Source organism: Elephas maximus, chromosome 4 (assembly GCF_024166365.1).
Source record: "Elephas maximus indicus isolate mEleMax1 chromosome 4, mEleMax1 primary haplotype, whole genome shotgun sequence".
NCBI lineage: Eukaryota > Metazoa > Chordata > Mammalia > Proboscidea > Elephantidae > Elephas > Elephas maximus.
Window position 1 is genome coordinate 55,600,465 of NC_064822.1, and position 26,978 is coordinate 55,627,442.

Below are 26,978 nucleotides of genomic sequence, written 5' to 3' on the forward strand. Positions count from 1 at the left end.
AATGGGGGTTTTGATGAGAGATAACCAAGCCTGATGTGGGTCCTCAAGAATTTACAATCTTCAAAAACATTCTTCAATCTGTATTTTTGGCCCACTTATTTTTCCATACGAATTGTGCGGTACTTTCTGTCAGGTTCCGTAAAGTTGTTCACTGGTGTTTTATGGAAATTGTACCTAGTCTACTAATTAACTTGGGGAACGTTGACCTCATTTCGGATCCTTGTAGCTAGTAATGATTTCTAGTCTTAGAAATGGTTCTAACTCCAGGGCCCAGCCTTTCTTCTGATCATCTTACTGTCATGAATTCTGCTCCTCTTCCCACTAAGGGGATATTGGTGGTTCAGTGACAGAATTCTCTCCTTCCATGTGGAAGGCCCAGGTTTAAGTCCTGGTCAATGCACCTCAAGTGCAGCCACCACCTATCTGTCATTGGAGGCTTGTGTGTTGGCTCTGATGCGGAACAAGTTTTAGCAGAGCTTCTAGACTAAGAAGGACTAGGAAGGAAAGCCTGATGATCTTCTGAAAATCAGGCAATGAAAGCCCTATGGCTCACACGGTATGATGGTTAAGATTGTGTGTCAGCTCGGCTGGGCCATGGTTCTCGGTGTTTTGCCAGTTGTATAAAGTTGCAATCCCTTCCCTGTTGAGATGTGATATGTGATCACCCCCATGATAGGATCTGCTGTGAGTAGCCAATCAGTTGAAAGGGAGTTTGCTTGGACGCGTGTCCTACATTGATACAAGCAGACATTCTGGCAAGGCTGGGGGGCTTTTGCTTGTTCTGGATACTGCAGCTGGCTCCTGTTTGTCTGACCTCTGGTTCTTAGGACTTGAGCTAGCAGCTCACCTGTGGTCTTCCCTGCCGATCTTGAGATTCGTTGATTGTCACAGCCTGTGAGCAAGAGCCCTGCTCTCCGACCTGCCAATCTTGGGTTCACCAGCCCCCGTGCTACGTGAATCCGGAGAAGCCTCTATCCTGACCCATGGACTTGGAGCGTTCCAGCCTCTACAACCGAGTGAGCCATTTCATTAATATAAATCTCTTTATACATAAATATTTATACACTTTACTGGTTTTGCGTCTCTAGAGAACCCAGGCTAAGACACATGGTCTGATCCACAACTGATCAAGGGGATTGTGCAGGCCTTGGCAACATTTCATTCCACTGTGTATGGGGTTGCCATGAGTTGGGGGCTGACTGATGGCAGCTAACAACAAAAACCTTTTTCATTAGGAGAGAAGTCTAAGAGGGCCTTGTGCTTTTCAGTAGAGGATCTGTCTCTCCCAGCATCTGCCATTATGGCAGAACATTTGTCTTCATCTCCAAGATACCAATTAGGAGTCCTGCCTTAGTTGTCCAGCCCCAGAACCAGTGCTTCCTGCTGTGATTCTAGGAGGCTCTTTCTAAGCTCATTCAAGTCTGAGGGGGTCCAGGCTGTAATAGCAGGGGGGCCCAACAGCTGGGCGGAACATGAAGAGAGGGAACCAGGTGGGCAAAACTTGACCAACAGGTTGTCGCTAGCTTCAAGTCCCCATCCTATAATTATTTTCATTTAGTTTTAAACTTTTTTATTATGAAAAGTTTCAAACAAATAGAGAACTAGAAAAAATAGTACAAAGAATATCCATATAACCACTACCCAGATCCAACAATGATTAATATTTTGCCGTATTTGCACCTGTCTGCCAATCATCTATCTTTATATATCTATTGTTGAGTCATTTTAAAGTCAGTTACAAACATAGTAACTTTTCTCCTTCAAACACATCCCCCCAAATGAAAATATTGTCCTACATAATCACAATACTGTTGTTACACCTGACAAAATTAAAATAATTAAGTTATTTTCATCTAATAATGAGGTCATATTCAAATTTCTTCTTTTGTGTCCAAATATCTTTTATAGCTGGTTTGTTTAAACCAGAATCCAATCAATGATTATGATTGCATTTTGCTGTTATTCCTCTTAAATCTATTTTAATCTAGAACAATCCTTTCTCCTTTGGTAATGATTTTGACTTGAAGAAACAAGTCAGTTTCTTGGAGAATGTTGCATATTCTGAATTCGTCTGTTTCCTTGTAGTGTTATTAACTTGTTCCTTTATCTTATATTTCCTGAAAACTTAAAGTTAGATCTAAAAGGCTGGATTAGATTTTGATGAAAATTGTTTGGCAAGAACACATCCAAGGTATTGCTTCTGGCTCTATTTGTCATCAGGGAGAACTGTTTTCCAGATGGAGGGTTGACCCAGCCTCTACCCCAGAATGAAGAATAGGCAAGAACCTGGGCTAGGAGGGGTCCTTTGGACATCCTATAACACATTTCAGAATGTGTGCCAATGTAGAAGGGGCTTACTTCTCAAAGTGGGAACTTACGAGGTTGTCAGGTTTAGGGTTCTGGTACAAGAATGTTAATTGTCCAGGGAGCTCTGACCTGCAGCTCAATCCTCCCCCTACCAGGCAAGTCACTTGAACTCCCTGAGCCTTAGTTTCCTTGTCTGTGAAATGGGCACTGTAATTAACCTACTAGGGCATGAGACACCTGGCACATGGTAGGTGCTCAGTAGATGGAAGTCAATGCTAGTGAGTGAAGCTTTAGACACAGTGAAGAACCAGTGGACAGTGCTTGGGCTTCCCCCTTATCGATCCAACAACAGGGTGACCAAATTCTATTCCCCCAGGTGTTGGCAGCTGTAGCTTTCCTAACATAAGGGGTTATTACTTCTCTAATTAAAACAAGGCAGTGGGTAGAGGCTGGCAGCAAACAAAGCCATTTCATAGATCTTCAGAGCTGGCCACCAGTTGTGGCTACACAGGGCGACTGTCTTTGCCTGTTTGCTAATTTAATCCAGAATTGTTGGTGAAGGCACATCTGCTGTGGCAAACTCTGTGCATTTGCTGTTTGTTTTCTTAGTTAAGGAAACTCCTTCTCACAGCCTTTCGTAATGCAGTTTTTGGGCATACCATCAGCACATAAAATCTGGAATTAAGATGGAAGAAATCTCATCCCTTCAGAGTTAAAAATAAATAAATGTCAACTTTAAATGGTTGATTGTAACTTTGCAGATGAGAAACCCACCCCCAAAATATGGTTAACAAATTATAACAAAACTTGATCAACAAAGACGATTTGGCTTCAAGTCCCCATCCTATGGTTATTTTCATTTAGTTTTTAAATAGATAAATAGAACAAATACGGCAAACTATTAATCTCTGTTGATCAAAATACAATACCATCACTTAGCAAATGATGGGAACTAGGGAAGCATCCTAGTGTTGGCAACAGTACCCAGGATTAGAATATAACACTGCAGTCAGGCTGTTTCTGGTTTCAAATAACAGCATGCGTAACTAAAAGTGGCTTAAACAATAAGGGCATTTCTTATCTCACATAACAAGAAACCCAGAAGGGATGTTTGGATGATTTGGCAGCTCAACAATGTCAAGGCTCTGTTACAGCTCCTCTGTGATTCACTTGGCTTTCCTCTCATGATCACAAGGTAGCTGCTGTAACGCCAAGTGTTACACACTATTGTGACAATAAACAAAGACAGCAAAAAGAATCAAAGTCTTTCCCCAAAGCCCCCCAGCCAGTGTCAATGTCCTGTTATGTCTCTTGGACCGAAGCGAATCATAGGCCCACTCGTGGGCCAATCATTGTTAAAGAAGCCTGGGATTCCCAGGTTGGTATAGACCAATCACACTTTATTCCCTAGGGCTAGGTCTACCTCTCCTTAAAATATTGCCACTCCAAACAGAGTAACAAGGAACAAAGGAGGAATTGGGTGGACAATCAGCAGTGTCTACTGTAGCAACTAAGGAGAGTAATCCTCTAACCAATTCTATGGAGAACTCCCTGAGGAGAGGTGTGTCTGCGTTGACTCTAGCGAAGGTAAGCCATAAAGGAAGGTTTGAGAAAAAGCCACCTTTACGTCCAGGGAGAGGTTGATTCCAAAGAGACAGCAAGGAAAAAAGCAAACCCTAAGCTTTCCTCTGCCACATCAGTATAAACCCCCATGATGAAACTTCAAAACCAGACTTGTAGCTTTGTTTTCAGAGAAGGTCGTACAAGTAAAAAGAGCAGCTCCTTCTTGATGACAACCAAGAATAAACTTTGCAGCAACAAAGCAGCCACAACGGTGCTGCCATCTGCCAAGAGCCAAGGGATCAGGTGTCTGGGGCCAGAGGGCAAACATTTGGGGTGGTGGTTCTGGGGATTCCTTGTGGGCTCCTCAATGATGTCACGTAAAGAGCTGGGGAGCACATGTTTTATCCGAAAAGGGCAGCTACTAATTTTGCCTTGTGGGAAGGAGGGCTCGATTTTGCCCAATCTTCTGATTTTCCAAGAGAAGTTGAAAATTTAAATTTTTACATGAAATTGTCTCTTTTTTAACTCTTAGGAAAATGTGTATATATATATATATATATATTTTTTTTTTTTTTTAAATATCAGTATGGTAGAACAAACACAACATCTGTAGGTTGTATTTGGCCTGCAGTTAACAGGGCCTGAGGGACCTTATTGGGGTGATGAAAATGTTCTAAAACTGATTTAAGGTAATGGTTGTACTACCTGGTAAATTTACTAAAAATCATTGAATTGTACACTTGAAATGGTTGACTTATATAAAGTTGTGAAAAATAAAAATTTGACCTGCGAGCTGTAGGTTTTCAACCCACGGATTGGAATATAATTCCTAAGGCCTCTGCAGTCCTGAAAAGCCCTGGTTCTGATTTATAAAAGCACCAGTCTTGATGGTAGCTAAGAGTTGACAACATTAGCCCACAGGGAATAAGTATAGGATGTTGTTGTTGTTGTAGTTAGGTGCCATCAAGTCAGTTCCGACTTATAGAGACCCCATAGGACAGAGTAGAACTGTACCATAAGTTTTCCAAGGAGCAGCTGGTGGATTTGAACTGCCGACCTTTTGGTTAGCAGCAAAGCTCTTAACTAATGGGCCACCAGGGCTTCTAAGTATAGGATAGTGATTCATATATGGGCTGGAAAGTCATCTGAGTTCAAATTCCACCTCCCCCAATTACTAGCTATGTGACCCTGGGCATGTTACCTCCCTAGCCTAGTTAGCCTCTCTGAGCCTCAGCTTTCTTATGGAGCCCTGGTAGTACAATGGTTAAGTGGCTGCTTACCAAAAGGTTGGCAGTCTGAATCCACCAGCTACTCCTTGGAAATCCTATGGGGCAGTTCTATCTTGTCCTATAGGGTTGCTATGAGTCGGAATTGACTCAATGGCAATGGATTTGGCTTTGGGTTTGGACAATGGGGATGGTAATAATAATACCTACAAGATCAAATTAAATAATATATGTGAAGCACCTGGTAAAATGTAAGTCCTCAACTAATGATACGATTATTATTAGGAGTTCTTGCCACAAATCACATCTCCCCATGGGTCTCTCCCTTTCCTTCCTGGAAGACAGGAGTTAAACCCAGGTCCACAGTTATTGAGTGAGGCAATTGAAAATACCATTAGCTAGTACTCTAGTAATAAGGCACCTGTGGAAGGAGAGCTCTGCCTGCCATACCTCAGGGATACACCAAAAAAAACCAAACCAAACCAAACCAGTTGCCACCAAGTCAAGGCTGACTTGTGGTAACCCTGTGTGTGTCAGAATAGCATTGTGCTCCATAGGGGTTTCAATGGCTGATTTTTCAGCCTTAGGTTGCCAGGCCTCTCTTTTGAGGCACCTCTGGGTGGACTTGAACCTCCAGCCTTTCAGTTAGTAGCCAAAGGCTTAACCATTCATGTAACCAAGGGTTCCTCAGTGGTACACATGGCTCAGGAATCTCCAAGCCACACTCTTAGTGCAAAGAGATTTAGATCAGGGCTTCTCAAGGCTTTTAGCAAACCAAAGTAGGGTCCCACAGATTTCAGATTTAGGCTCCTTTTTCTTAGGAATTCAGGGAGACTTGACTAGCATCCTTTTGCTAACGTTGTTAAAGCCAGATTCATGCTGAATCAATGCTTTTGATGAACTGCTAGTGTTCTTTGAACGTCACACACCAGAGACACAGGGAAAGTTAAATGAGGGTGCTGTGCCCCTGAAATCTCACCATGCAGTTAGTTTTTTACCATCCATCTCCAGGAATGACCTCTGTCAAACTGGACATCAGCTGGGGCCAGCTGGACCTCAGGGGTTCCCAGGTCTGGAGAAGCTTGCACTCTCCTGTCTCCATCTGTTTGATTTTGGGCTACTAATCTGTACCCACCCAGCAGCACCATGAGAGAAAGACCTGGCAATCTGCTTTTGTAAAAATTACACCCAAGAAAACCCTATGGGACAGTTCTATGCTGTCACACGGAGTCGCTATGGATTGGAATTGACTTGATGGCACCTAGCAACAACACAACAACAATCTATGCCCCATCCCAACAAATGTTCTTTCAAAAGGGGCATGGAAAAAAAAAAGGACGGGGGCATGGGTTGCTCATTGACTTTCTCACTGAAAGGGAATCTAGTTTCCCTGTTTCAGACAGGTTTTAAAGACTCTCCCAACTCATCACTTGGAATGAAGACACTCCGGGCTTCAAAAGGGCTGGGCCATTGCCCTATGGAGTCGTGTGCATAGAGAGAAGGAGTCCTCACCCAGAGGAGCCCACAGCACACCTGGGAAGCCTAGGTAGGGCAGCAGCTTTCCCCAGTTGACACATGCTGCTTGTGATCTGGGAACAAAAACAGAAAAGTCTTTCAGAGTGGTGGGGTGGGGCTGAGGAGAGGTGGGAGGGTCTGCCTGCACTCACAGGACACTTACTTAGCCCTCTGGTGTGACAGGGTGTCCTCAGGATGTATGGAAAGAGATGTGTTTCAAGGCAGACAACCTGTTCTGGTCCTTTGTTCCCTGTGATCTCTGCTTTAGCGCTCTCTCTAATTCTGTTTGTCTAATTCTGTAGGCCCCTCCTCTTTTTCCTCCTCCTCCCCTCCCTGCCCACATCCTGTCAACCGATGCCCATATAGTCAATAAGTAGCCACAGGCCTTCCAAACAAATGAGAGCATTATTACCAGTAATTGAGAGCTCCCAGAGGGCTGAGGGGCTTGGGGTGAGGTGGGAATGGGGTGCAGGTGCGAGTTCACTTGCCCAGCCTTGTTGAAATGGCCTGGTCAGGTTTGGCAGTAGAGGTGGGGGTGGGGAGTCCCTCTTCTCATCCACCCATCCACCCACGGGAGTGAGAAAACTTTGGTTCACAGTCAGAGTTAGGTGGTGGGTGGGACTACAATGAGCAGAGCAAGACCCAGAGTGGTCTTGTGATTTTAGAAACTTGAAATGAAACTCTAGAGATCTCGAGTCTTCCATGTGATTGAGGCATTCTGACTGGCATTCACGGTTTAGAACTGAAAAATCTGTAGCATGAACAATGGCTCCGACTAATGAATGCCTCAGTCTGAGTGATTTAGCTGTGGTGGACTCGCTCTCTCATTGATCCTCCTCATTCTGAATTCCAACAGCAGTTGAAGTCTGTACCACACAATTGAGAACTTGGTTATAGATTGCCTGATGTTGTTCTTGTTGTTTCAGATGAGTTTGTCTTGCCTCCCCAGCAAGAATTACAAGCTCTTGGAGGAATGGGGCCAAGTATGTCTTATACTTCTTTAACCTTGAACACCACTCAATAAATATTTCTTGATTACATCAGAAATTGCATTGCAGTGTGGGCCCCTGACTCTCAGCCTTTGTGGCTTTTCAACTTCACGCTGCTTGGCACAGAGAGGAGCTCAATATACGGCTGTGGCATGAAGGAGTGATTTTTTCTGTTAACAAAGGACAAGACAGACCTTTCTGAAATTTTTCGGGGAGTGCTTAAATCTAAACTTGGGCTGCTGATTCTAACAAACTTCTCCCTTCTCTTCCACAATCACTTCCTTCAACTAGTGAAATGGATTGGCATTATTCTTTCTTAGTCAGACAGAGAGGTTGAGACCCACAGAAGGGAAGTATCGTCTATTGCAGGTTAAGTGTGCAAGCTTTCTGGAAATCCCCGTTGTCATGTGTCCATATATGTGGGAGTTTCCAAAGCAGGTACCACAATCCATCTTGTAGACCAGCTGAGTCTTGGGTTCACACCTGCTGATGCTCCCTAAAAACAAAACGAAAAAAAGTGTCCCTGCTCCATCAAGGACTATTCCCCTGGATCCTGGCTTCTCCACCCCTTTCCCAACTCTGACTATCATAGTTCTGTCTCCATGTTGGTGCACGTGCCTGTGTGAAATGAGTCACATCACACTGCAAAGAAGTGCAAGGTCAAGCTGTATTTTGGTTAAGGTGACTCCTAAGAGCATTCTCCCAGGGCTCGGTTTTCTTTGCACAGGTGGACAGCACAAGGCACTCCTGTCCACATGCTGTCTAGTTTCAGTTGTTACTACCATCAGGGTAGACCAGAGTAGGGCAGACCTATGCAGCCAGGCCAGGAGGTAAGGGCAGACAGAGGCCAAGCTCTTAGGAACCAGCCAAGAACCTGTACGTAGGAGTGGGCATATGGCCATGTGAGTCTGAACAGGGAAATACTAGTGAGATATCAATGGGCAAAGAACCAAAAAGCGATAGCAAGAGGAGGCCTAGTCAGGGCATTTGGACAATTGCCTGTGTGTTTGGGAGATCCAAAAGCCAGTGTACAAAGTTGGGAGGCCTCAGCCCAAGGAGCAGTAAGTAGGTAGGCAAATTCCTCTCCACAATTTAATCTCTAGCATTCTTTCTCAGGTCTCCCTCAGGCTCTGTTCTCCCTTTTCTCCGTCAGGCCCCTAGAGAAGCTGCTTGCCTATTTCCCTAGGTCATCTGTGAGTCATACATTGCCCAACGTCTACCCAGCCACACAGGATCTGAAATGACCACAACACACTCCTTGCCCGTTTTTAAAAACATCTTGCAGTCAATAATGGCAGGCACTTCTTGGTTTACTTTTGTTTGCTTTTCTTGTGTTACAGAGTAGTGTTTTGTAGGTAGAGCTTTTTTTGACATAACACAGCACTTCTGAGAGTGGTATGGACTGCCACACTACGCAGTGCTTACCCTTCCGGGTGAAGCCCCTGCAGTGTGCCATCCAGGCTCCATTGGCTGGTGTGGGCTAATAGCCTACCCTCTGTGAAAGGGCAGCCTGCCATACTTCCCTTCATTACCTGCCACATTTGTCTAGCCTCTCAGTGTACACTTTTGCTATGTGTTTGCTTATCTAACGCTGTAAAGTTTCTGTTGTTACCTTAAGCCCTTGGGCCATAGTGGCTACTTAGAGATCTGCTAGGACAAAATCTAGGACACTCCCCACCTTCTGAAATCCTGTAGTCTCTCCCTCTACCAGCTCTATCACTCATCCTAGCCACTTAAAAAAACCAAAACCAAACCCATGGCCGCTGAGTTGATTCCAACTCATAGTGGCCCTTTAGGACAGAGTAGAGCTGCCCCATAGGGTTTCCAAGGAACAGCTGGTGTATTCAAACTGCTGACCTTTTGGTTAGCAGCCATGCTCTTAACCACTGTGCCACCAGGGCTCCAGTCACTTAAGGGGCTATGGTATTAAATGGGCTAGGATGTAGAAGGGTTCTCAAACTTAAATATACATCAGAATCACTTGGGGGAGCTATTAAAGCTTGGGCCACTGGGGGTCTGGAAAGGGTCCAATATTTCACATGTCTAAGGAATCGACTCGGCGGCACTGGGTTTTTGGATTGAATAAGTTTAAAGGAGCCCTACTGGCACAGTGGTTAAAGCGATCGGCTGCTAACCAAAAGGTCGGCAGTTCGAAACCACCAGCGTCTCTGCAGGAGAAAGATGTGGCAATCTGCTTCCACAGAGATTTACAGCCTCGGAAGCCCAAAGGGGACCCTCTAAGTTAGAATCTACTCAATGGTGGTGGATTTTTTTGGGACAAGTTTAAAGGTGATGCTGCTGATTCTGGTCCAGTGTGACCTATACTTTGAGAAACAATGGACTAAGGTAATAAAAAAAGGTAATAAACAGTAGTATTTCATTGAGTATGTGTAGCTAAACATTGACTTTTACATGCTTTCCTGAACACTGTCTGGAAAATGTTGAGGAGAGCCTGGATGGAGTGACAGACAGCAGTTGATAAAATATAACCAAGAGTGGATCTTTGGCCTTAGTTTGCCCTAAAATATAGATAGGACTGGGCCTGATTTCTCATGGGCCTACTCACAGCTCATGCTCTAAATTTCATTCAAGTAGTCAAAACTTCTACAAAGAAATAAAAACTGTAAAACAGGAAGAGGTTTTCTGAGCACTGACTAAAAAAAAAAAACAGAATAGTATATTAATTTCCTATTGATTCTGTAACAAATTACCACAAACTTCATGACTAAAAACAACACAGATTTATTATCTCACAGTTCCTGTAGGTCAGAATCCAGGTGGGCTTGGCTGAGACCTCTACTTAAGGTCTTGCAAGGCTGATGTCAAGATGTCTGCAGGGCTGCGATCCTTACTGGAGGCTCTGGGCAAGAATTCACTTCCGTAATCCTAACACCCAGCTCATTCAGGTTGTTGATTGATTTAAGTTCCTTCTGGTTGTAAAACTGAGACCCCTGTGTCCTTGTTGGCTATCAGCTGAGGGGTGGTCTTTTCTCCTAGAGGTTCCCTGCTTTCCTTCTCACACTTTCTGTGTGGCCCCTCCAGCAACAGCAGGTTGATTCCCTCTCATGCTTCAAATCTCCCTGCCTTCTCCTTCCACTGAAGCTCTCTGACCAAAGACACAGAAAGCTCTCTTTTAAGGGCTCATGTGATAAGATTGGACCCTACTAGATAATCCAGTATAATCTCCCCATTTTAAGGTCCATGGCCTTAATTGTAGCTGCAAAGTCCCCTTTGCCATTGTCTTAGTTATCTAGGACTGCTGTAACAGAAATAACACAAGTGGATGGCTTTAGCAAACAGAGGTTTATTCTGTCACAGTCTAGGAGGCCAGAAGTCCAAATTCAGGGTGTCAGCTCCAGGGGAAGGCTTTCTCTGTCAGCTCCGGAGGAAGGTCCTTGTCCTCAATCTTCTGCTGATCTAGGAGCTTCTCAGTGCAGGAACCCCGGGTCCAAAGGATGCGCTCTGCCCCTGGCACTACCTTCTTGGTGGTGCGAGGTCCCCCTGTCTCTGCTTGCTTCTTTTATATCTCAAAAGAGATTGGTTTGAAACACAACCTAATCTTGCAGATTGAGTTCTGCCTCATTAACATAACTGCCTCTAATTCTATTGCATTAACATCATAGAGATTGGATTCACAACATATAGAAAAATCACATCAGATGACAAAATGGTGGACAATCACACAATACCGGGAATCATAGCCTAGCCAAGTTGACAGATATTTTGGGGGGACACAGTTCAATCCATGACAGCCATATAAAGCAACACAGTCACAGGATCTAAGAATTAGGATGTAGACATTTTTGGGGAGCCATTCTACCTACCATAGCTAACTAACAAAGTTGAAAAAAATCAGAATAATATAAAAATATTTGCAGTGAAAAGTCTTATACCCATCCCCTATCCTTTCCACCCGATTCCTCACCCAACCTACCAGCTAACCACCTTTATTAGTTTCTCCTTCCAGAGTTTCTTTTTGCAAACATAAATAGCCTTGAATGTATTCTTATCTTCCCTTTCTTGTGTGTATGGTAGTATACTTAACACACTTTTTGTATCTTAACTTAGTGTCATTTGGAGATTATTTTTCTACTGTACCTAGAGAAAGAAGTCCCTCATCATCTTTATCAAGCATAGTACTCCATGACTGTATGTACCATAATTTACTTGTTTGTTACTAATGGGCTTTTGGGATGTTTTCAATCTTTCGCCACAGAATCAACTGTTGTCAATAAGTAACCTTGCCCTGACATCATTTCTTACCTGTGGGTACTGATTATTTTATTTTAATGTCTCTGAAGCTATCAACAAGTTGGCGTGGTGACTGTCTCTTACAGGCATCTGGCTTGTCCACAGGCAGCTGAGTAGCTCAGGAAATGGAGTCTTACCCCGAGTTTGTCAATCGAAGGCATTGTTGAACCTGGAGACAGTCTCGACTCTTCCAAAACCTACTTCTTAGCTTTTCTGTAAGCTCTGACCACACTGTATTTCCACTGGGCTGCTATACTGCCCACCTCCAGAGGGTGCTGTTAACCTCAAGTTGATATGAGTGGTGCCCCCTGAGGCTATTCCAATAGAAAGTGGTATAAACTGCCACCCTGTCCTCATCCCACTTGATCCACCATGATATTCTGACTAGAACATATTTCCATTTCAGGGCTTCAGTCATTATTCCCTTCTGGCCTTCTGGTTGATTTTTATGCTCTCACCCAAAAGTTTTGTTTCCTTTGACCCTTTTGGAGGTCTGCGGCTTCCTGGGAAACCCTGGTGGTGCAGTGGTTAAGTGTTAATGGCTGCTAACCAAAAGGTTGGCAATTAAAATCCACCAGGCACTCCTTGGAAACTCTATGGGGCAATTCTACTCTGCCCTGTAGGGTTGCTGTGAGTTGGAATTGACTCTATGGCAACGAATTTATGGCTTTCTGAGAGATCATACCTCCTTCCGTTATATTTTCTGAGTTTTCTTAGTTGTCTGAAGAACATTCATGAGCTGAATCTTAAGACAGATTTTTTTCCTTCTTCACCTAAAATAGCAAGCTCAGCTTACAATACGTCTTGGGCTCCTGGGGCACATACCGTTGGCCTCTTGCTCAAAGCCAACGTACTGCTCCTGTAAGCAGAAGTCTTCTGTCCCTTCCTATTTCAAAGCTTGTTCACTTTTGTTCCGTGAAGTCCTCAATATCAGCTCCTTAAAGAAACAGAAATGACTGAGTCTCCTAAACAGCTCCTCAGGGGGCCTGCTCTGGCAGTTTCTTCAGGTTCTGTCTGGTGACTACCAGTGCTGAATCCCCCTGCGGTCCTCTCCTATCGCCACTGCAGATGACTCCCAGTGGGAAGTTACTGCGCATTAAGGTTCAGTCGGTCTTCCATGCCTGGGAGGTGGAGGGCTCAGGGGCTGGGGAAAAGCAAGCTGAGAAACAAAGGCAGGGCCTGAAACCCTGGGAAGGTCAGAAAAGGACAATTAGGGAGATGGAAGCAAATCTATTTTAAAGGTTATCAGAAAGCATTTACTTGTATTCCCTCAGTGGATCAGATGGGGCCTGATTTCTAGATGGAAGTGAATATGCAGTGTCACCTCTCCACATCACATAATATTCTTCACCCACATTCTTTCAGCCTTTCCAGCCTTCTTTCAGTTCCTTGGACTTCCCACCTCAGGACCTTTGCACATGCTTTCCCCTTGGCCTGGAATGCTGTTTCTCCCTCTGGCTAACTTTTATCCATCCTGAAGATCTCAGTTTGAATGTCACTTCCTCTGGGAAACTTTCCTGTACAACCCTGTTCTAGGTTGGGGCTCCCTCTTATGCTGTCTTATAATACCCCGTTCTTATTCTTCTGTACCCTAAATTATTTTGTTTTCATACCCTAAATGTAACTATTTTCATATATCTCATGAATTGATCATTTATTTACTTTCTGTCTCTCCCAATAGACTTACAAACTTCGCAAGGGCGAGGACCATTTCCCTATTGCCCAGTACACTGCCCGGCACATATCAAGATCTCAATAAATATTTGGTGAATGAATGAGCAGCAGAAGGAAAACAGAAGCAAAGAATCAATAATTCTTCATCAGTAAGCACTTAATAAACGGCAGGCTTGGGGATATCAAAATACAATTCAACATAGTCCCTCCAGGCAGGAAATCCACATTCTAGCACATTCTTGGAGATAAGGGTTGCAAAACTGAGCATGAGAAGTGCTGGAGGAGAGGAAGCCCAGCATGGTAAGGTCACATCATTTGTTTTTAGCTGCTTCATTCAGTTGCTGAGATAGTAGGTTCCTGCCCTATTTTGTTCCAGCGACCTTTGTCACCCACAGTTACTGACCCCAGGAATCCAGTTCTCTTTCTGCAATCCTGGCTTGTCCCTAGAACCTCTAGTCTACTCTCCCGGGTTCTTTCTGTCTCCTTTTGGTTTTTTTCTTCTCTGAGCTGGTTTTTGCTTCTTTATAATGCACCAGTGCCCACCCAGGTTAGCCCCCTTCCCTCCAGCCTGAGTCAGCTCATCACCCTGACAATAACTGCATTTAAAGATCCATTATCGTTATTTGCATGTAAAAGGCGATCCTTTTGGTACCTGGGTGATCTGTCTCTAGTGCTACAACTTTAAACATATTTAAACCCCTGCATTTACATTTTAACACAGATATCGCCAGGGTCCAGGTTTGGGGGTGGAGTCACTCCAAGTCTCGCCATTCACCTTGGGGGTGGAGAAAAGTGACCTGGTAGGCTGCTCTGCCGTACTTATGGAACAATTCCGCATGTAAATGGCTGTTCTTGCTTGACTGGGGGTGGCAAGGGGCAGGACATGCAGGCACAGACAACTTCTAAGCCCTGATCTGAGCCGTTGAGGACAGAACTTAACCTAGCCACCAGTCTAACCGAGAGGCTGGGAAATATCAGGGGGTCCCTGACCAGTCTTGAAAAGTAGGTCGTGATTGTAGAGGTATATTCTAGGCCCTATTCCAAATCAGACCCATTGCTGTCAAGTCAATTCCGACTCATAGCAACCCTATAGGGCAGAGTAGAACTACCCCACAGAGTTTCCAAGGAGCTGCTGGTGGATTTGAGCTGCCAACCTTATGTCCTGTTAGGGGATTGTTTTTAATTCCAGGATGGGCCCTGTTCCTCCATGGTGACAATTACTTGAACTGCTTCTGGTCTTCCGTGTAATTTAGCCTCAGCTGGAAACTTCCTGGCGTGTCGCCTCCTATGGATCCCATTTTCTCTCTGTAAAACCTGGTCTGCTTTCTGCACCAAAAACTCCTTTCTGGTCTACTCATAGTGACCCTATTGGCCAGAGTAGAACTGCACCATAAAATTTCAGGGAGCCGCTAGGTGGATTCAAACTGCAGACCTTTTGGTTAGCAGCTGAACTCTTAACAATTGAGCCACTAGACACAGGAGCTAAAAGCCAGTTTTCATCAGCACTTGGAAAGGGCATGGGCCTCAGAGGACAGAGGTGCATACCATACATCACAGGCTAGGTCCAGGGCTCAGGGCCAGTCTTGTCCAATGCCTCAGCATCAGGGAAGCTATGGGCACAGATGCTCTTTCGCTTCTGTGTTCTGGGAGCAGAGGAACCAAGACTTGTCCACTAAACTGCAGTTCCAAGTTGGAACCACAGTTTGGCGACGTTCCCTGGGGCTGGTGGTGAAAGCACAAGGCTTCTAAGGAGATGAGTAGAGATATGTTGGAGGGAGGACAACAGAGCCATGGAGTGAGGGGTGAGGGAGGGCTTCTCTCTTGGTCACCTCCTCCTACCTCCTCCTAGCTATTCTCCGTAGCACAAAAACCATCAGACACCTTTTAAATATGGCTTGAAATAAACATTTAAACTTGAAACTCTGCTTGGCTTGCCTTTGCTGACCCTTATCCCAGTAAAACCATCACTGGTGTGGGGAGAGGGGTAAGTGTCCCAGTGGGCCCAGTTGGCAGGCTAAGGAAAGGACACCTTCCTGGCGTTCTCTCCTCCCAAGCCTCCTTCCACCTTCCCCTGGATTCTGCTCAAGGCCAGATCCTAGCTTCTAATGAAGCAGTAGCCAACTTGCCTCACTGACTCCCAAAGAATTGGAATCTTTTTTTTTTTTTTAGAACAAGAAAAAGCCAAACAAATTTAATTTTTATAAAAGGCTGTCAGCTACCAATTTTTTTTAATGCTTTAAAAAAAAAAATTTATTGTGCTTTAAGTGAAAGTTTATAAATCAAGCCAATCTCACATACACAAATTCATACGCATCTTGCTATGTACTCCTAGTTGCTCTCCCCCTGATGAGACAACACACTCCTTCACTCTACCCTGTATTCCTCATATCCATTCAGCCAGCTTCTGTCCCCCTCTGCCTTCTCATCTCTTCTCCAGACAGGAGCTGCCCACATAGTCTCATGTGTCTACTTGAGCCAAGAAGCTCACTCTTCACCAGTATAATTTTCTATCCCATAGTCCAGTCTAATCCCTGTCTGAAGAGTTGGCTTTGGGAACGGTTCCTGTCTTGGCCTAACAGAAGGTCTGGGGACCATGACCTCCAGGATCCTTCTAGTCTCAGTCAGACCATTAAGTCTGGTCTTTTTACCAGAATTTGAGGTCTGCATCCCACTGCTCTCCTGCTTCCTCAGGGATTCTCTGTAGTGTTCCCTGTCGGGGCAGTCATCAGTTATAGCTGGGCACCATCTAGTTCTTCTTTTCTCAGGCTGATGTAGTCTCTGGTTTATGTGGCCCTTTCTGTCTCTTGGGCTCAGAATTACCTTGTGTCTTTGGTGTTCTTCATTCTTCTTTGCTCCAGGTGGGTTGAGACCAATTGATGCATCTTAGATGGCTGCTTGCTAGTGTTTAGGACCCCAGACGCCACTCTCCAAAGTGGGATGCAGAATGTTTTCTTAATAGATTTTATTATGCGAATTGACTTAGATGTCCTCTGAAACCATGGTCTCCAAACCCCCACCCCTGTTATGCTGGCCTTCGAAGCATTCGGTTTATTCAGGAAACTTTGCTTTTGGATCAGTCCAGTTGTGCTGACCTCTCCTGTATTGTGTGTTGTCTTCCCCTTCACCTAAAATAGTTCTTATCTACTGTCTAATTAGTGAGAATCCCTCTCCCTCCTTCCCTCCCCACTCTTGTAACCATCAAAGAATATTTTCTTCTCTGTTTAAGCTATTTTTTGAATGTTTGTAATAGTGGTCTCATTCAATATTTGTCCTTTTGCAACTGACTTATTTCACTCAGCATAATGCCTTCCAGATTCCTCCAAGTTGTGAAATGTTTCACAGATTCATCACCGTTCTTTATCAATGTGTAGTATTCCATTGTGTGAATATACCGTAATTTATTTATCCGTTCATCTGTTGGTGGGCACCTTGGTTGCTTCCATCTTTTTGCTGTTGTAAACAGCAATGAACATGGGTGTGCATATATCTGTTCATGTAAAGGCTCTTGTTTCTCTAGGATATAGAATCGGAATCTTTTAATGTGTGTAGATAATGCCTTGTATTTTTATTTAATTTTCTCATGTGGACATGTCTGTATCCTGAAGTGCAGTGGTTTTTTAGCCCTGGCTGCACATAAGAATCATTAGCAAGGTTTTTTAAAAATACCACTGCCCAAGCCCCAAGCCCAGGGACGCTGATTTAATTGGCTTCGGTGGGGCTTTGACATCTGTATCTTTTACAAGTTTCCCAGAGGATTCTATTGTGCAATCAGGATTGGGAGATTTCAGGGCTGGAACCTGGTCTCATTTTCCTTCCATCAGAGCTCAGCATTCAGTAGAGCTTTCTTAAGTCTATGTGGACTGAGGAAAGTCCCTGGGTGGAGCAAACAGTTAATGTGCTTAGTTACTAACCAAAACGTTGGAGGTTCAAGTCCACCCAGAGGTACCTGCCTTTGTTATCTAGTGCTGCTATAACAGAAGTACCACAAGTGGATAGCTTTAGCAAAGCGAAATTATTTTTCTCACAGTCTAGTAGCCTATAAGTCCAAATTTAGGTTGTTGTCTCCTGGGGAAGGCTTTCTTTGTTGGCTCTGGAGGAAGGTCTTTTTCATCAATCTTCCCCTGGACTAGCAGCTTCTCTGCATAGGAAACCTGAGTCCAAGGGACACGCTATGCTCCCAGGACTACTTTCTTGGTGGTATGAGGCCCCCAACCCTCTACTTGCTTCCCTTTCCTTTTATCTCTTATAAAAGGCAGTGCAGGCCATACCCCAGGGAATCTCCCTTTACATTGGTTCATAGATGTGACCTGAGCAAGGGCGTTATAATCCACCCAATCTTCTTTAACCACAGGTAGAAATCATGATTTATAACACATAAGAAAATCATAAAATGGAGGACAACCACACATGACCTAACCAAGTTGACACATATTTGGGGGGGACACAATTCAATCTATTATAGCACCTTAGAAGAATGGACTACCAATCTACTTCCAGAAAAGCAGCCATTGAAAACACTATGGAGCACACTCCACACTATGAGTTGGAGTGGACTCCAAGGCAACTGTTTTGTTGATGGTTGGATACGGACTGAAGTGTTGATCAAGTGGTCCGGTAAAGAGCAAGTGGCCTGAGGACTTAAGCTGGCATTTGCCCCTCAGAAATGGTAGGGGCAGGAGGCAAATAGAAGTGTCTAGTAAGAAAGTGGTGATGGTGATGGGTAGTGTGTGGTAGGGCATTGGCTAGCTTGTTCACTCTGTGGAGCTTGTTCATACTATGATGCACTGAGAAGGAGAGCATGATGCAAATACAGACTCCTGGCTTCTTCTCTACCTCCAGCCTCTGACTCATGATGACTCCGTACACAGCAGAATTTTTGTGATCAGGGTTTTCATTGGCTGATTTTCAGAAGTAGATTACCAAGCATTTCTTCCTAGCCTTAGTCTGGAAACACATTCAGCATCACAGCAACATACAAGTCTCCACTGACAGATAGGTGGTGGCTGCACATAAGGGGCATTGGCTGGGAATCAAACCCAGGTCTCCCACATGCAAGGTGAGAATTCTACCACTGATCCACCACTGCCCTCTTTCTCCCTCTATGAAGCACTAAGCGAAGCCCAGGTTTAGTGTAGTGGTCATGGCCCAGCCACTTATTATGTGATTTGAATCCAGTTTATCCTCTGAAGTTGAGTTTCCTCATCCGTCAGATGGAATAAAGCACTTTATAACGTTATTGTGAGAGTAACTGAATGAGGGTTCTTGTCCTGTCCTATTAGCCGACTGAAATAAGATGAACGCCACACCACCAGTTGTAAGGGAAACAGCAAGTGGAAATTTATTTTCTGCACTGACAAGGAGCAACGGGGTCTAGTGACCGTAAGGCCACGTGCTTGCTGTCTGAGGGGGTTGGGGAGCTTTTTATTTCCAGTGGCATCTGGAAGTTGGATTTGGTACCCTGAACTCTCCACCTTTAGCCCTCCCATGTCCACATTTGGAGGTCAGGATGTTGACTCATGTCGGTGATGTTTAGGTCCAAGGACAGACCAAGGACACAGCTCTTCAGGTCCTGCGCATGCTACAAAATCTTGGTTCGTGCATGCACAGGATTCTGGCGCCAAATTCAAACTGTGGTTATGGCCGCAGCATGGTCGGGCCAAACCACAGTTAGAAGCTGTGGCTTGGTGGGCTGCAAGGGGAGCGGGGAGCTTCGGCAGTGGGGGGTAGGGGGGATGTCTCGGCAGAGGCTTCAAGAAGATTTCAAAAGATAATCTGTGTAATAGGCCCAGCCCACAGTAAAGGCTCAGAGAATGTCAGCTACTGCTGTGTTTTTACCTGGTCTCACCCCTTGGTAGCTACAGAATTGGCTGTAGGCTGCTTATTGAATGCTTGGGGCCTCAGTTTCCTCGTCTTACACAATAGGAACAGTAATAGTTACCTCACAGAACTGTAAGGCATTAGTAGGGAAAGGGCAGAGTAGAAAAGAGGCACTCAAAAAGTGTTGGTTCCTGGGCTCCTTTTCCTCCCTTTATCTCACTTGCTCCTCTAACTTCCTCTACCTCCTCTTTCTCCTTCCCCAGGCTCCTCCCTTGATTCTCCTGAATTGTCATAGATTTGGAGGCTCTGGATTAAGTGTTTAATTTAAAGAAGAGGTAGAAAGATGTGGAACAGGGATAAGGAAATGCACTTTAGGGATAAAGGACCTGCCTAAGTCAGTAACAAAGAGTCTGTCAGAGAAGAGTTCTTGAATCCCCTTTTCCTGATGTATCCTCTGTGACAAGCATAGAAGCCTAAAAGAGGTTAGGTAAACCATGTGACTTGTTCCATTCACTTATTCCTTCACTAAATGAATATTGGTGAGGTAGTTATTATGTGAGGAGCCCTGGTGGCACAGTGCTTAAGCACTTGGTGGCTAACCAAAAGGTCGGTTGTTTGAACCCACTAGCTGTTTTGGGAAAGAAAGATGTAGCAGGGAGCTTCTGTAAAGATTTACAGCCTTGGAAACCCTATGGGGCAGTTCTACTCTGTCCTATAGTGTTGCTACGAGTTGGAATCGACTTGAGGACAACAGGTTTGGTTTTAATTTTTCTAGCTACTATGTGCCAGGCATAGTGCTTGGCAATGAGACCGCCTGTGCCCTCAAAGAAGGTGCATCCTAGTGGTGGAAACACACAGGTACCTGGAATGAACATCTCAATGTGGTGCGTTTAGTGCTAACATGGGGGGCAGAGCTTGGGAAGGACACCTGGTTTGGTCTTGAGCTTGGGGAGGGAGGGAGACACAGTCTCTGAGAGTAAAAGAAGTCTAAGCTGAAATTGGAAAGCTAAGTTGGAGTTGGCCAGGTGAAAGAGGGAGAAAAGTCTTCCAGGCTCAGTGAACATGTGCAAAGATCTGGAGGGCTGTGGGATCTGGGCTTGTTTGGGGAGCTGCAAGTGGTTCCGTATGACTAGCTAGAGTTCGTGTGGTGAGCAGGAAGGCTGGGGAGGTGCCATGGGGAACTGGAAGGGTTTTTTGGAGGGAAGTGATGCAATCTGATTTGCATTACTAAGGTCTCTCCAGCACAGCAGAGAAAATCCTGGAGGAGGTTGTGGCTTTACAGGGTAGACAACATGGAATCAGTGGCTTAGAGGTACCAGTCAGCTGGACGTTGAGATGGTTTTCAAAGAAAGCTGGCTCTTTCCCTCTCCAGCGGCTTGAGAGATCTCCTCAAGAATAGCAGCAGCCATCAGACCAGGGGGTGTGGGCCGTCCTCTGTGGTCCTGTCAACAGGTGGAATTAAAGTGCTTCACCCCCAGAAGGCCATATAGTCCCTGTGTCTGAAATAGAGATGTTGGCCAAAATGTGCATGACCACACTAGAGGCCATTTTTTGTTTTTAAATTCAGAACCCTCTTTGAAAGTGGAAAGACAGAGGTGTTGGCATGATTGATGATGAAGCCCTGAACTACCTAGAGGAAAGGACCAAAATACAAGGTATGACAACTGTAATAAGGAAAAAGTTGCCCCTGTTTAAAAAAAAAAGGAAAAAGAAAAATAAGAATGGAACAAAGTTATGGAGAATGCAAAGGCAAATATTGATGCTTGCAAAAACTGTGTTGGAGACTGGAAACAAAAACAAAAAGACTGGAAACAAAAGCCAAAACACAAAGTGGCTCTGCCCGATCCCTAGAGATACTTCAGTGTTTCACTGAAGATGGATAAAAACCTAAATATGAACAAGAAAATCCAGTCCAGGTTTATCGATATGCCATTGGCATCTATCATTGGCTCAAAAGCTGTCACGAGTGATTGTGCAGGTTGAGCACTGCTCAGTTCTAGAGGCCATCACTTATACCCCCATCATCACAGGCTCATCTATTTATTATAAGGAGCCCTGGTGGGGCACAGCAGTTAAGAGCTCAGCTGCTAACCAAAAGGTTGGTAGTTCCAATCCACAGCCGCTCCTTGGAAACTCTACGGGGCAGTTCTACTGTGCACTGTAGAGTCACTATGAGTCAGAATTGACCTGATGGCGACAGGTTTGGTTGTGGGTTTGGATTTATTATAACCCTTTTTCACCAGATGGCACACAAAGATGGCATACAGGTGAGAGGCTGTGCTGACTATCCTGCAAACCACTCTGGTCTCATTTACCTTTCCCCCATTACATCAGGTTGAGAAGACACAAATGTCCATTACGTGCAACAAAAAGCAACAGATACTCAGAATTCCCTTTCTTGCCATTCATTCATTTATTTATTCTTGAACGCCTGCAACAGATATTTTTTGGCTACCTACAATGAGCCAGGCACTGAGTAGACCCAGAGGACACAGGTGTGAACAACAGTTGGTGCCTGTTCTCAAACAGCTTTCAACCTAATATGGAGACATGTATTATACAAGCCATCACTGAAATATATAAATACAAAACTACAAATTGTGATACTTGCTGTGAAAAAAAAGAAAGGGATACTATGAAGAGTGGAACAAAAACCAAACCCATTGCCATCGAGTTGATTCTGACTCGTAGCGATCCTATAGGACAGAGTAGTGAAACAGAGGGTCTCAATTTACATTGGCTGGGATGGTCATTGAAAACTTCCTTGAAGAAGAAACATTTACACTGGGGCCTAAGGGATGAACAGGATTTGTCCCTCTAAATGGGGGGAAAGAACATTCCAGCATAGGGAATTACAATGAAAATTCTTAGAAGAAGGCTCATGACATTTGATATGCTAAGAGAAGATTGGTCAATGGTTAAAAGGCAGTGGGTAGAAGAGAGGGTGGAGAGATAATCCCAAGGCCAGGTAAGGCATGGTGGCCTACAGGCCAAGAAAAAGGGTCTGGGTTTTACTCTGGGTGTAGTAGGTAGGGTTTGAAATGTTTTCAGCAGAAGGGACCTGATGAGATTGGTGTTTTTAGATCTGCTGAGTGGAAAATAAATTGAAAGAGGGCAAAAGTAGAAGCTATAAGAGTAGGTAAGAGATAATGGGGCCTGGTGTTGGGGCTGCAATTGTGGAAATGGAGAGAAGTGGACAGATTGAAGATACACACATACTGGAAGGAAAATAGGCAGGGCTTGGTGAAGGTCTGGTATGGGAGTTATGGCAGAAATCAGCTACCTCCTTATCTACAGTGGGAATCAGGCTTCTGGCACATGAAGGTGCCACTTACTGAGAAGGGGGAAACTGAAAGAGGATCAGGTTTTGTGAGGAAGAAAGGTCAAAAGTTCAGTTTGAGATCTGAAAGTTTGCTCAGTTACTTTGTCACAATACCAAGAGAGTCATGAGCTTAAGGACTTCTCCCTCACTAGGTATCACTTTGTGTGTTTGTGTCCCAACAAAAAGGACAATAAGAGCAAATATTTATTGAGCACCGTCTATGTGCTGGCCCTGTGCAAGGTACTGGCAATTCAGCTGGGAACAAGATAGCATGGAAGGCAGTAGAAAAGAGCGGCAGGGAGAAAGGCCCCTGGAGTCTGTCTACGTGAGTTAAAATATTTTACTGAATCTGAAACTGCCCTTCTGCATTTGTGAAATGGGAGGATCACCTGCCTCACAGAGCTGTCTTAGGGCTGCATGAGGTAGTGCTGAGATTTGCCTTTTTAGATCTGCTGAGAGGAAAGTACTTCAGCATAGCGCCTGGTAACCAACCAAAACACCAAACCGGTTGCCGCGGAGTCGATTCCGACTCATGGCGACCCCATGTATTTCAGAATAGAACTGGCCTCCATAGGTTTTTTCAATGGCTGTGACCCTTCAGAAATAGATGGCCAGGACTTTTTTCTGGGTAGATTTGAACTTCAAACCTTCTGGTTAGTAGTTAAGCACAAAATATTTGTGCCAAACAGGGACTTAGTACCAGGTAACCTGTTGCTGTTGTCACTGAGTTGATTCCGACTTACAATGACCCTATATAAATGTTAACAATTTTTGGCCAAATGTTTAATAAATGTTATAAACTTAATGGGGAAGATATACATTGAACAAATAATTTAAACAGTAATGAGTTTTATCTTTGAGTCTTGATTTTTCAGAGTTGGCCTTTTAGCATCATGAACTGATTGCTCCCCAAGAATTTTCCATTCTGGTTAGTGATAGTCTGTTGGGCTCTGCTGGGGTGGAACATCTTTTGTTTGCCTATGACACTATTGATTTCTCCATTCTGCTCCAAGGTCACTTAACTGGCAAACCCAAGAGTCTGAAAAACAGGAAGAAGTCACTTTAATGAGGGCCATGCACTCATGCCCATGGTTTAAAGAGTCAAAGATTTCCACAACAGTCAGACCCAACCCCCACACCAACTAGTTCATGCTCTTCAGAAGCAGTGCTTTTCAAGTGTTTTAGCTGAATCTTTTAGTTATCTCACTCCATATCCTTAATAAATGTTTATATTGTTTTTTCTTGATTTTTTCCATTTTAGGCATTATTTGCTGGCTTCCCATTATAGAGGCTGAAGCTTTAGCTCTCTCTCAGCTCTGCCCTCCAGCACCAACACACACATACACATTTTCTATCACTCCATCATCCCAATATATTTATATCATAATTTTGCCAGCTCTATATTCAGTGTTTATATTTGTATGACTATATATAGATACCACGAAGCTGTGTAATTTACTATGATAACTTTTCCTTTTCTGCACAACTCTCTTTGTATTCCACGGAATTAATGATTGTCATACTTTTTCTTTGACTTCATTTTTGATGTCCTTTTTGTTCATTCATCCTCAAATTCTCAACTTTGTTGTGTGAAACTCTTATCAGTACAGTCAAACACATCAGGATCCTACCAGTTTAATCTTGAAAAACTCTCTCCCAAAGGCTTTTTTGCCAGCTCCAGCTGGTCAAGGACTGTTGCCCTTAGGCCTGCTGTATAGCTCTAGTCTTGGCATCTTCATCTTCAAGCTGGAAATTTCTTCTGCTTCTCTCTTGTGTTGGCTCCTCTAGTTCCTAAAATCGGTAATGATTTGCCATTGATTCTGACTCATGGTGATCTCACGTGTGTCAGGATAGAACTGTGTGCTATAGGGTTTCCAATGGCTGATTTTTCAGAAGTAGATCACCAGGCCTTTTTTCCAAGTGCTTCTGTGTAGACTTGAGCCACCAATCTTTTGGTTAGCAGCCAAACATGTTAACCATTTGCACTACCCAAGGACTTCTCTTTTTCCTGGATCCCCTGATTTCCTTTTTCCTGGTTTACTCTCTTGTTTTGGATGATTTTAGATTCTTCACTTGTCCCTAGTGTTTTGAAACAAGATTATGATGGGTATTGTTGTGGTCAATTTTCATCCACTGTGCTGGGCTTTCCTAGTGCCCTTTCAATCTTGACTGCCATGGCTTTCAGTTCTAAGATATTTTCTTGAATTATTTCTTTGATGATTTTCTCCACTTTGCTTTCTTTTTCTGGAACACTGAGTTTTCATTTATTGGATTTCTTGAACTATTTATCCTATATATATATTTTTAATCTCTTTCCTTTAATTACCATTGTATTTTTGCTCTACTTTTTTTTTTTGTAGAAGATATCCTCAATTTTATGGTTCAACTCTTTTATAGATTTTTTTTTTTTTAAACTCCCTTATTTTTACTTCTGGAAACCCTGATGGGGTAGTGGTTAAGTGCTACGACTGCTAACCTAAAGGTTGGCAGTTCAAATCCTCCAGGCGCTCCTTAGAAACTCTATAGGGCAGTTCTACTCTGTCCCATCGGGTCACTATGAGTCAGAATTGACTCAACGGCAACAGGAAACGGGTATTTTTATTTCCAAGAGTTCTTTTTCATTCTTAGACTATTCTTCTTTCATAGTGTCTTGATTTTGTTTCATGGCTGCAATACCTTATCTCTCTGAGGTGTTAGTATTAGATGAAGTCTTCTCCCCTTTATTCTCTTTCTTCCAAGATGACTTTTGTTTGTTTCTGAGTAACAGTGGCTTTCCTCGAATGTAGTGAATCTTGGCTTCCTGCTTATATTTTAAAGTGGGGGTACTAAAAGGATACTATAAGCTGTGTGTGTTGGGGGGAAGGAAGTTATCGGCTGTGAGTTTTACTATATAGTGATCCAGTAAATTCCTATCAGTGTCATCAGGTCATTTCACTGGGGTTGGTTAAAGCTGCAGAGAAGGTATTTCCCTTTTCCTGCTTGCAGGTATAAGTTAATTGCTGTTGTTTAGGAGTCTAGTAGAGAAAGAAGGCTTAGGGAATTCAGTGTTCAATATACAAAATTTCAGTAATCCCCTCATTTTTAGGGTGGTACCCTCATCTTCTTTTTTTTTTACCCTCATCTTTAACTAGACCAGAGACTCTCTGTTTTACATTCTTCAGAAAATAAACCTGCACCGGAAGAGAATGTCTGTGACTCTAGTTTTTTTTTTTTTAAAGGTTTTCCAACCATCCCTCCTGTTTTGGACCCAGCTTCACCCCTATGTCCAGAGGCATCCAATGTTGTTTTGGCTTTTCTCACTGCTGGTTTAAGACTCAGCTTTTTTAAGTCTTCTAAATCATCAGCCCTTGTTCATTTACCTTCTGGCTTCCAAAATTTTGTTGCTATTTTCTCCTTTCCTGTTTTCTTCATCCTTGTGAATATGTGCGTTTCAAAAAAATCTCATTACTGTCATTTCAGTGGGGTTTTGGAAGGGAACTAAGGTTAATGCATGTTTCAACTGCCATCTTTAACTGAAAGTAAGCACATGCACTTATGAATATGCCCTGGCTCATAGGGGAATTGAAGAGCCTCTCACTCAGAACCTATGGACTATGACTATATACACAATCTTGCAGGTTTGGTTGTCTGGCTCTTCTGCCCAAAGACAAGAGATAACACATCAGAAGCAGAGACTGCTAGAGAACAGACCTGCAGGAGTAGCACCTTAACTGCTTGAGAAGGGAGAGAAATATCGTACGAAAAAAAGCACGTGCAAACAGAACAGTCTAAAGCCATTTAAAACAAGTTCAAACGGTGATACATACCTCAGTAGCATCACTAAATATCATGATAGTGCAATAGCAATACAAAGTATGGTAATGAATGCTCATAACAATGACCCTGAGTCATCAATAAAAGGTCAAATTATATTTAGCTTGTTCTAAGATGCCAGAAAAAAACATACTTTAGAAATACTTGTGCAAGAAATATTACTTATTCTGTATAGTTGTATAGTTATTTTACTTTCAAGTTTTTAAAACATTTTCAGATATATTATTTCATACATACACACACACACAAATTTAGTTGGGCAAAAACTTAGCAAGAGCCACATGTTTTTTCTCTTATTGCAGATAAAGCACGAAGGCTTTAGGTTAAAAAAAAAAATTAGTCAAAATCACACAGCAGTTCAGTGGAAGAGTTAAATTTTCTGCTTCCTAAAAATATTGTGGTGATTAAAAACATAAGCTCCCATGATGAATCCGCGGAACATCTCATAACATGGATGAATCTGGAGGACATTATGGATGAGTGAAATTAGTCATTTGCAAA

The 26,978-nt window shown here is 43.6% G+C and overlaps 1 protein-coding gene across 4 annotated transcripts in view; it reads left to right on the forward strand.

Moving 5' to 3' along the window:
- ADA2 (adenosine deaminase 2) overlaps positions 1–26,978 on the forward strand; it is an 83,770-nt gene that overhangs the window by 20,665 nt on the left and 36,127 nt on the right. Inside the window, exon 2 of one of the 4 annotated variants that reach the window (XM_049882131.1) lies at positions 828–1,016. The gene's annotated coding sequence lies outside the window, so the exon portion shown is untranslated. Of the gene's footprint in view, positions 1–827; positions 1,017–3,750; positions 3,895–13,718; positions 13,826–20,915; positions 20,998–26,978 lie in introns of those variants that run through there. The other 3 variants (XM_049882132.1, XM_049882133.1, XM_049882129.1) reach the window with 3 other exon arrangements.